The following is a 9,156-nucleotide window of genomic DNA, read 5'->3' on the forward strand; positions in this document are numbered from 1 at the left end:
CCCCCCCAAACCACCTACTATTAAAAAACTCCAACAAAAAACAAAAACAAAAACAAAGTCTTGACGTTAGGGCAGCGAGGCGAAGCTCACCTCTAACTTTGAACCAACATGAAACATTCCAATCCCGAGCCAAACAAACAAAAACAAAAAAGAAAGAAAAGAAAAAAAAATAAACAGGGGAAAAAAAGAAGAGAGAACGACATAAAAAGAAACACTGAAGGTAATGGGAGTAATGAACACAGAAAACTTGCAGAGAGAGAAAGAGAGAGAAAGAGAGAGAGAGAGAGAGAGAGAGAGAGAGAGAGAGAGAGAGAGAGAGAGAGAGAGAGTAATATTAATTTCCCTTGGGAGGCAAGGAGGGGGAATGGGAAAAGGATGAATCCCCCCGCCCCTCCATCAAAATCGCAAGTCCCATCCCAAATGTGTGTGTGTGTGTGTGTGTGTGTGTGTGTGTGTGTGTGTGTGTGTGTGTGTGTTTGAGTTTGTCAAGTACATGTGTGTGAATGTACGCATGTGTTCAAGGATCCATGTGTGTTTGGGAGAGGGAGGGGGCGGGGTTGGGGGGTGGTGGAACTTCGCGTGTATACACACAATGTGAAAAAAATGGCGTTCGGAACTTAGATACTTAAAAGGCAGAAAAATGTGACATTTTGTTTTGGAGGGCTCTTGTAGGCTAGAGGTTAAGGTGTTTGCCTCTCATTCTACAGGTCCCGGGTTTGAATCCGGGTAGCGACGGAACATTTTCTTCTCTAAGATTTTCTCCTTTCACACCCCTTCCTGCTCTCTAGCAGAGTTCTGTTGTCTGCTTTCGTCTCCACTTTCTGCCCCTACCCCTTCACCTCCTTTGCCCCCTCCTTTGGGCTCATGTCTCTCTCTGCAGTCTTTCTACTGCTACTCCTTGGCGCCTTGTTTCAACCGTATTTGTGGCGTCTTTCAGCCACACCCCTGATATTATGTTAGGTAAGATCTACACCTGGCCTGCTCGGATAAGGGCGTAAAATCTATGAGGTCACGTGTGCAAGTTACGCACGTTAAGGATCCCTTGCGCTCATATGACCTTATGTAGTTGCGAGTGTCGTAAACAACTTTAAAAAAAGACTAGATCTAGATTTAAACGCAGTCAAATCAGGCGCCATTCTTAATTGCAGTGGAAGGGGATTCCGTACTTAAGTAGCAGCTATCGAAAAAGCCCTACCTTTATTTATTTTTTTAAATTTGAAAGCACAGTCTTGGGGTTAAAATCATCTTTTTTTTAAATTGATGGACCTTACATTTCTAGATGGAGCACAAATAAAAACAGTCTTTGATTCTGCTCATATCGTCAGCCCCCTGGTCAGATGTGCTAAGCAAAAAAATTTTGAGAAAGATTTTCGTTGCAGTTTTCTTAATCTTTAGAATCGTTTGCATAAGCTCGAGAAATATTTTGTCGAAATTCAAAATCTAAATGTTGAAAAACGTATATGATTGAATAGCAGTGCCGACCGTGCACGATCACTTCAACGCTCTCAATCAATAAAGCGTAGGTGATCTGTGAAGCCAGGTCGCGCGCACGAACTTAAGTGACAGCGTGAACTGGTTAGATTCACTGAGAGGGGGAAATCCTATAAGACAAAGGCTTTTCAAGTCAGAGAAATGTCAGTATAAAAGCTTAGGGTTCTTCGGATTTCTTCCCAATCTCTTCGACTTCGCCAAGAACAGCAGTCAACAGCCAATAAGGCATTCCATTCCATTCCTTAGACTGACGTTTCTCCTATTTACGCTTATAAATGCAAAAATGCAGAAAAGTACATGTCTTATTCTGATGTATATGTTATCGTGTTACACAATAGCTGCAGATGATTCAAGAAATAACCATATGTCCTTTATCAACTCCAGCTGCAAGTTTAGATGTGGACAGGAGGATTGGCGTCGTTCCTGTGGCTGTAGTCTTGCTTGCTTCGTCTACAAAACGTGCTGTCATGACATCATCGCATGGTGTCCGTATGAAATCTTCAAAGCGTATAGCGTATTTCCAGTACATTTTTTTTCTGCGCCGAAAGCAGAATGTCTCCAGTCCTCGGGTCACTTGGCTATCAGTGAATGTCCAGGCAGACAAAAAGATGAGCCTGAGAAGACTGTATTAACGGAATCTGAAGTTTACTTTAATGCTTTGCGCAATAAGGCTGCCCTCGTGCATGTTGGGTTTAATCTTACCTTTAAAAACTATGCCATATACAAGTGCTATCACGACGACATGTCATCCATTGCATTTATGAGATATTCAATGGACGGGGAAAATCAATCTTTGAATTTTCAATCACCGCGTGAAATAATTCAGATGATAGACCACCTCCCCGGGTTCATGTCTCCAGCAGGAAAATATGCCGCTCCTCAGAGGTGTTTTTCGAGTCCACGCCGCGCTTTTTCTTTGTCCATTTTGATTTCAACCTTCCAGCACGAGGTAACCATTATCCTTAGCACTGATTTGTCTTTTACCGGTGTTCTTCCATTTAACATTATGAAGTGCACACGGATACAGTGCTATCATGTAACGTGCACTGACTCCACAAGAGCAAAAAGACAGTTTTGTGTGAATGATGAAGTTCTGATCACTGTTGCCCTGTATGAGCCCAAATTGTTGTCATCAGAGGACTTCTTGCAGAGTCTGACGCCGTACGTCCAGTGTGCTTTGAAACACATGAAAGAACATTCCATAATCCCTGCTTCGAAGGACCTTAACAACAATGTTCAGTTCTCGAAATATTATATTCCACAGAAACTCGCAAACGAGTTTCCTTGGTTCAGTAGTAAGGAAAACACGATCCATAATAGTAGTAACGGAACTGGTAATAAGGACAGTACTGCGTGGCCAGAGCCTCTCCAGTTTCGATTTCACATCTTTTCCCGCCTTCATGATCTTAAAGAAGGGCTGCTCCCTACCAACAAATTGATATTTGAATCGTTGGCCTATTTATACCTGGAACAACGCAAGAAGGCGCCAGGCGACAAAAATCAAGTTCTCTCAAATCCCGGATGCACGTACGTACTGCCTACTCCCACTGTGAACGATGCCCGAAAACCTGAAGCTCTATCAATGAACGTGACTTCTCCTACAGCCCTCGACGTTTGTCCGAGTGTTCAATTCGGTACTTGTATTTTCAACAGCTTTAACAGTCACTACTGTATGAGAAAGATTGAGCAACCCATCAGGATTCTGTCGCACTGGCCAAAATGTGTCCAAGATTTCCAGCAGGCAGTAGGGCACGGCAGGGTTTTGCATCCATTTGCAAACTCTCTGGTCGACTCTCTGGTCGGGATCCTTTTAATGTTCATGCTAGGGTAAAACAACACACAGTGGAGTTCGTTTAAAAGGAAATCTGCGATACCGTTGTATTTTTTTCTGTTTAGCCGGGGTTTCGGTTTCCAGAAGTTGCTCAAATAGAAAGGAAAAACAATGGAGATTTGATTTTCTTTCGATTTACCGCTGTTATCGGATTAAGTGTGTTCCATGTAAGGGGGCTTCATTATAGAATATCGATGAAGAAAACGGGGCGTGGGCTTTTCGGCCGGGGAAACAAGAGGGTCATTTGAGACGGAACATGTGATTTTGAAGGGGAATTCATTCCTTCCCCCTCCCCCTCCATTCTAGGACAAGGGAAACATAATATGTGAGGCAGCGTGGTGGAATCAGGCTCTCGTCAACATAATCAAAGTGAAGAAACTTGCTTTTTTCTGTGGGTTTGTGAATTTTTCTCAAATTTTGTTTTCTTTCATGCCCATTAAAGAACTCATTTCTGTGTGGATTTTTCTGAAAAACGTTGATTAAAGGCACAAAAAATTTCAAAGATTTCAAAGCGTGCTGTTGGGACTGGAGAATGGATCAAGTAGCCTCCGCTGGCTCTCGCTTGGTTGGAAAATGTAACGAAACCAGAAGGAAGAGAAGGTTGGTAGAAGAATAATGTTCCTGGTTGTGAAAGTCTAGATGGACTGTAAAACACTGAGACCGTTGATGGCGAAACGTTGAACTTTTCATTAAATATTTTGGAAATACTACTACGTCTTAAACGTTTTACTATCTGCTGTAAAACACTGAGACTGATGACGCTGAAGCTGTGAACGTTCCCTAGGATTTTTTTCAACGTTCTTATATGTGCGATTTGTTGACTGTGTTTGTGGTTACATACGATTTGTTCAATAATGCGTGCACGCTACGTTCTGTTCATTATTATGTTCACATACAATAATCTGTTCTACAGCTTCGTAAACTATTAGTTTAACATGTTCATATATACTTATCATTTATCCTGTTCACAAACTTTTTATTCCACATGATCACATATTGAGATTTTACAGGCGTCTGTAGTAAAGCGGTAAGGTGTTTCGCTGTCTTACACAGAAGACGCGAGTTCGATTCCCAAGTAAAGGAGATTTTTATCGAGAGGTTTGGTCTCTTTGTTGGGATGTTGTATTTCTCTTAACTCCAGTTGCCCATGACAGGTATGATGGGAAGCTTACCTCTTAAATAACCTAAATTGTGTCGATGAATAGTATAATAAAATTATATGGTTTTTCACGAAACATGCTGAGTTTTGTGAATATTAACTTATCAATAATTAGCCTTTTTTGTCATCATTTAAGTGTTGTGAGCTTATAAATTTGAATGAGCTTTTAAGTGTTGAGACTTGTTGGTAGTGAGTTATAGCCCATCCATTTTTTCTTCAAAAGTTGTGTTGCTGCTGACGGAAGATCAAACTAAAAATTGTACCTTAACTTCTCTAGTGTCGTGCATTGATACCCCACCCCCCTCTTATTATACTTTTAAAAAATACATTTTTTTGTTTTGGTGGAGGGGGCGGGGTCGGTAAGACAATGGGCCGATACAATATGGCATCGAAAACAATGTTTCAGTACGAGGTTATTAAAAAGCTTGTCCGGGAAACAAAACGATTTTTTAAAATTGAGAGGTCAAAATGGCCTTATATTGTGTTTTAATGACATAGGAATATAAATTTTTACTTGCACAAATTAGATCAGCATTACTGCTTAACATTCACGTTCAAGAGGTAATACAGAGTTGCAGCCTGCGAAACGCTTACTGTTAGGGGCTCTCGTGGCCTAAAGGTTAAGGTGTGCGCTTCTCATTCAAAGGTCATGGGTTCGAATCCGGGTAGCGACGGCAAATTTTCTTCACTAAAATTGTCTCCTTTCACCTCCTTTCCTGCTCTCAAGCAATGTTCTGTCGTCTGCTTCCGTCTCCACTTTGTGCCACCACGCTCTCCCCTCCTTTGCCCCCTCCTCTGGGCTCCTGACTCTTTCTGCAGCCTTTCTACTGCTACTCCTTGGCTCCTTCTTACAGCTGTCTTTCAGCCATACCCCTGATCTTCTGGTAGAAAAGATCTACATCTAGCCTTCTCGGACAAAGGCAAAAAATCTCGGAGGTCCTGTGTGCAAGTTGCGCACGTTAAAGATGCCTAGGTGGTCTAAAATCGATAAAAGTAGGCTTCGGCCGCCACCAGGGCAAAATTCAACATTTCTTACCAACTGAAAATGTTTTGTGTCCAGCGCGTTCATATGAACGTATGCAGTTGCGAGCGCTGTAACACACTTACCACTCCCTATCCACCCAACCCCCCATCCCCATCCCCCTACCACCCCCCCCCCAAAAAAAAAGCCATACTGTTAAAATTCCTTTACTTCACCTCTACCAGTCGCCAGGAACTCATTACAAAAATAATTAGTACTTCTTCTAAAAGCACACCATTATCTTCCTGACGTAGTAGAGAGTCGAAGTCGCAACTTTTTAAATTGCGATTTTGCGATTAACTACAAGATTAGTGTGCCACTGTTGGACGACTTTATCTGTAATTAGCTGGGCCCACTTTCGATGAAAAGAATGATCGGTGCATTAACATCAGCTGAAAGTAATTCGCCTACTATATTTACACTCGACTGGAATGGAGCATTAAATCTTGAGAGAAAAGTGACACACGGGTTTCCAAGTTGCCAATTAATAAATATATAATAGATGTATAGGTTGCTTCTCTATTCCGCTTTCGTGGTTGTACACTCCAGAATTTCAAAGTTGTGAAACTAGTGTTTTTAAAGTTAGGTCCTAGCCACATGGATGCTGTGGACGCCTGCAAAGTTTCAAAGGTGTAGGTTTGGTAATAAGAAAGGACCTTGTGTACAAAGCCTTCCAAGTCCACTTTTACATACATACTAGGTGGGCCCCCTTTCGATGAAACGAATAATCGGTGCATTAACATCAGCTGAAAGTCATTCGCCTACTATATTTATACTCTACTGGAAAGGAGCAATAAATCTTGAGAGAAAAGTGACACACGTGTTTCCAAGCTGCCAAATATAATAATGCATAGATTGATTCTCTATTCCGCTCTCGTGGTTGTACGCTCCACAATTTCAAAGGCGTGGAAATAGTGCGCACGGCTAGTGACGGAAACCTCTCTTATTTACAATGGCGTCTTAGAAGATGGACTTTCCCAAGACTAGAATTCGGTATGGACGAAACAAAGCATTTTGGAAATATCGGGGAAAGCAGTTTGCGTGGATTTTTCAAAGTTGGGTCCTAGCCACATGGATGCTGTGGACGCCTGCGAAGTTTCAAAGGTGTGGGTTAGGTAAAGGGAGGAGTTTGTGCACAAAGCCTCCCAAGTCCCCTTATATATATATATATATATATATATATATATATATATATGTATGTATATATATATATGTATATATATGTGTTATATATATATATATATATATATATATATATATATATATACAGAGAGAGAGAGACAAAGAGAGAGAGAGAGAGAGAGAGAGAGAGAGAGAGAGAGAGAGAGAGAGAGAGAGAGAGAGAGAGAGAGAGAGAGAGAGAGAGAGAGAGAGAGAGAGAAATAGATAGATAGATATAGATGATCAAGCCCTTGCCTTTGACTGTATTGATCGAACTCACAACTTTCACTATACTAATCCAACCCACCCCTTTTACTGTATGTATTCATAGATAATGATCTAACTCACCGTTTACTATAATGATCTAACCAAGCTCTAACTACTTTCATCTAAATCACACATTTAACTATATTGATCTAACTCAAGCTTTTAACCGTAATGAGCTAATTCACACCTTTAACTATTGTGATCTAGCTCAAGCTTTCAACTACATTGATCTAACTCACGCCTTTAACCATAATGATCAAACTCACGCCTTTAACCATAATGATCTAACTCACGCCTTTAACCATAATGATCAAACTCACGCCTTTAACCATAATGATCTAACTGACGCCTTTAACCATAATGATCTAACTGACGCCTTTTTCTATACTGATCTAACTGATCTTTAACTATATCAATGTAACTCACGCCTTTAACTGTACTGATCTAACTCACACGTAGAATTATAAGGATCTCACCCAGTCAGTACCATCCTGGACAAGTGAGGCAAGCCAAATTCGAACCCTCAATGTGACGTCAATTTGCAAAATATTTGGATTGTTCTGGGAGTTTTCATGGCTCAGTGAAATAGGAAAAATCGTATAACTTAAAAAAAACAACAAAACAATAACAGCGGTAGTCCTACTTTCATATCGCCCATTTGCTCTTCAACGTTTTCTCAATCTCAACAAGGAAAGTAAATTCCCAGGTTATACCTCGCCTTCACCGTTTTGTGTTGGACATGGACTTCAGCCTGTTTGGACAATTTCTACTAAAAAGTGGCAAAAGAACAGAATTATCAAAATACGACTGTTTTGAAAACCTAAAACGATTCTCTCCCTTTGAATTTAAAGAGACAAATTTTAATTCTTTCACTTTCACTGCTGAGCCGTAAACGCTTATTAAAAACCACGAGAAGCCCCCTTTAACAAGATCAAACTAAATCATGTTAACAGACAATCTGATCTTTTAAAAATTGAGATCATCATACACCAGGTGCAATTTCCCTTTCACCTTTTTCTAAATCACCAAAGAGGTTACCCTGTTTGGACGATACGTGTTTAGCTCAGCAGTGAAGATTTTAAAGGTTGTCCTGAAATTTCATATACCAGAAAGGGCACGAGGGTGTAAACAAAAGGCTATCGGAAGGGAATGTGTCTGTTTATATTCTTAAAATATAGGTGTTTATATACAACTGTCGATACAATTCAGATCATTAAGTAGGCAGGCTTCGACCCTGACTGTAAGGGCCAACCAGAGCACAGACGGATACAACATCCCAGTAGAGAGACTAAGATACTCGATAGAAATAGCTCCCTATTGGTGAAACGAACTCGGGTGTCCTGCAACAGCGAAGTGCCCAAGAGCAACACCCCCGACGCTGGTAATTATGTGAAAAAGAACACTTCAAAATTTACATAAAATGCATGAGTGGCCCGTAAGTGCATGCTGTTAGAAGTAATCACTCTTATTCATTCTACACCCATCCCAAAACAAACAAACAAACAAACAAAAATAAACAAATAAACAAACTAATACAGTAAAAGGAAAAAAACCTTCCAATTAAAAAAAAATTAAATACACATTCAAACAATCAACCATAAAACTAAAAAAGGGAAAGCGACCAAGCAAAAAACAACAACCCAACAACAACAAAACACCAATCAACTGACCAAACAAACAAATAGAAATAATGAATAACAACAAGCAGCAAGCAAAAAATAATTCTTAAAACAGAAGCAAACAAAAAACAAACAAACAAACAAACAAACAACAAACAAACAAAGCACAAAGCTAACAGGAAAAAATTAAATGTATCAAATCATGAAAGAAAAAAAAAAAACCGAGAGGGTCATGTGGAAATGAACAGCGAAAGTTTTCTATTTTTTCCCCTCAAGATCTGAGGTTCCTAAAACTATTATAACTATAACCGAGTTTATCAATTCATGAACTTGTGGCTGTCTTTTTTCCCCCTAATAGTACACAGAGACTGGTAAAATATTTGAGCTCAAAATGGTTTAAAAATCGTCACTTGTGAAGGGGGCGTAATCAAGATACAACTATTGTAAAAATTTACTCCGATTCTCTCCCTTCAGATGTAAGACCCGTGACACCATAATAAATTTAACTGCTAACATTCCGACAGGGAATCAGCATGCAACAACAATAATTAGTAATAATAATAATAATGATAATAATACTAATAATGATAATGACAATAATGATAAT

The sequence above is a fragment of the Aplysia californica genome, unplaced genomic scaffold (assembly GCF_000002075.1).
Source record: "Aplysia californica isolate F4 #8 unplaced genomic scaffold, AplCal3.0 scaffold00120, whole genome shotgun sequence".
In the NCBI taxonomy this organism is placed as follows: Eukaryota; Metazoa; Mollusca; class Gastropoda; order Aplysiida; family Aplysiidae; genus Aplysia; species Aplysia californica.